Raw genomic sequence first — 2,743 nt, forward strand, 5'->3', positions numbered from 1 at the left:
GGAGGAATAAATAATTTCTTATGAGTATTGCTGAAAAAAGATAAGTTGTTGAAGCTTTTTGTCTTGCACTCAACAGGACAATTTGCATGAGTACCAAATGTAAAGGGAACAACAATTTATGCTTCATGAGAAGAGTACTGATTGGTTGGCAAGTGTGTTGTGATCGGTAGAGGCATTGCAATGGAGAATACACCAGTTGTCCAATCGTGGAATCACTGTTGGACATTGTGTTTTGAGTTTTGCAAGCACGGGCTGGTTGGGTACATCTTTTTTGAACTTTTGAGCAACAGGTGAAGTTAGCTGTTTCACACTGCTACTATGCAGTAGCAACACAAGTGATGTTCAACACTAACAGGATGCTGCCATCAAGCCAAATAGAGGTTCCGCCTATCACACAAATGAGTAACTTAGTATACAAATTTCAGTGCCGGGATGATGCTATGTATGTAGGCCGTACACCCCAAATACTGGTGGATCGTATCAAATAGCATGTCCCTTAGGCTGTTCACAACAGGCAAGGTACCAACCATACCCAACCAGCCTGTGCTTGCAAAATTCAAAACACAATGTCCAACAATAGATGTAATTCTGAGATTGGACAACATTTGCTAAATAATCCTGAGTGTGCTAAGAATTACACCGACAACCAATTTAAGATTATCAGTTGAGTTTGCAGTGTGGCGTACTTACATGTGCTAGAAGCCACATATATTAACACACAGACCCTTATTCTATCCAGACAGAAAGAGCATGTATACACATTGCATCTGTTTTAGATAAACACAATAGGTGACAGCCATTCTCTGGTTCATTCCCCAGTTCATTCCCCAGGGCAATGCCTTGACCATCAGAATCAACCTGCCCAGTTTGAATTTAAACAAAGCTTGGCAGTTAACTGTCAGTCATCAGTTAACTGGTGCTTTCTCCATTGCAATGCCCCTACCAGAGTCCACTTGCCAACTAATCAGCACCCTCCTCTCGTGAAGTATAAGTGGTTGTTCGCTTTACATTTGGTATTCATGTGAATTGTCCTAATGGGTGCTAGATGAAAAGCTTCGACTACATGTGTCTTTTTTCAGTAATACTCAAGTTCCATACTACCAAATCTCTTCTGAGTTGGGTCAAAATTGCCAGCAGCTTTACAAAGTACAATCTTAGGCTACTCACAACCTGTATGTTGGGTTTGATTCTATTCAGTGTTTAGTTGTTTATCATATTTCATTCAATTCTAATGGTGAAGACAAATAGAATTCTCATGTTTTACAGCCGATAGCCACACACAGACACACTTTCCAATTGAGCCACTGTATCACAATCAGGACAGAAGCCTGAACTGATTTGTTTCTCCTCCTTTCTAGCCCAGGGATTCTAAGACCAAAGGTAGCACATCTACTGCTAGTCTAGCTGACTCAATACAGAGCAGAAATTGAGTTTGGGGTGATTCTGTTATTTATGTTTAACTTAGTTCTATATGAGGAAATACACTTACATTCTGAAGAATTGGGGTATCCATAGATCAATTTGCAACATTTACACACTCGTTAAATTTGTGCCACAACTAGTAGTTAAATATTTACTTCACAGTTCTGCATTTTTAAGTTAAGGGCTCAAGCTGTCTGATCCTTGAATCTGCTATTGGCGAAACAGTGTGTAAAATTATTTTCCATTTAACTTCAGCTTCAGAAACTAAATGTGGAATTCATCAGCAATCAGAATTCAAATAATAACTCAGACATTTCATTAGGCCCTAAGCCTAACCATAATCAGAGTTTTAAACAGTGGTGATGACCATGTTTAACAGTAGTTGTTTAATAGAGGTACAAATGCTAGTTACTTACATTAAGAAGCAATCATTCTTAAGCCCTCAATTACATTTAATTATTTCATTATTTCAATGTGGTGGCAAGTCAGTTGCGTTCTGCATTATCAGCAGAGGGACACGTACGGTGAAATTTAGTCCAGGAGATGGGGATCCTGCCGGTAGACCCAGAAGTTGGTGGGATGCTCAAGTGGGTGGAAAGGGCCAACCACGATCACCAAGGCCAATTAGGGAAAGTGGTGTGTGGTGCCCATCTAGTTACATGTCAGAGATGGGCCCTTTTGCTGCTCTTGCTGTTAATGATGCCTCTGGTGCCTGCGGATGCCTTCCTTGGCCTTGCTCCGCTCATGTGTCAAACAGTGTGATCTCCATTAAAAAATTAGGAAGACTGAGTTATATTGTTCAAAGAAAGAACAGCATTAATCTTGTTCCATATCAGGGTGCTATATGACTGCTCATAATTAGAAAACAAAAGGTGATTATGCTCTATAGTGCAAAGTTGTGCTGCTCTTGGATTTTTTAAATATATTCCTCACAACCAAGGTTCCATTGTCAAAGAAAGACATGCTGAAGTGAAGTTGACAAAAAAGATCTCCCTGAATTTGAAGTTCTGTTCTCTGCCTCTCTGACTTTCCATCAGGCCCTCCTCCTTTGATCTGCCCTGTCAAACTGCAACTTTGTGAACTCTTCCTGTGGAAGGTAGCAGTTTAATGACTGGCATTCCACCTCCCTACTTCTGCACCACAAGCTGTCACTTGTAGGGAATCTGACAGCCCGTGATCTCTGCTCACCACTCGTTCAATCCCAAAAGGTATGTGTAATACCATACAACAGCATGAATGAATGTTAACAGCCTTCTTAACTATCTAAATTGGCTTCCCACTCTGTTGATGCGAGTTCACTGCCTCACTGCTTTGCCACCGG

Source organism: Cetorhinus maximus, chromosome 5 (assembly GCF_964194155.1).
Source record: "Cetorhinus maximus chromosome 5, sCetMax3.hap1.1, whole genome shotgun sequence".
Lineage (NCBI taxonomy): Eukaryota > Metazoa > Chordata > Chondrichthyes > Lamniformes > Cetorhinidae > Cetorhinus > Cetorhinus maximus.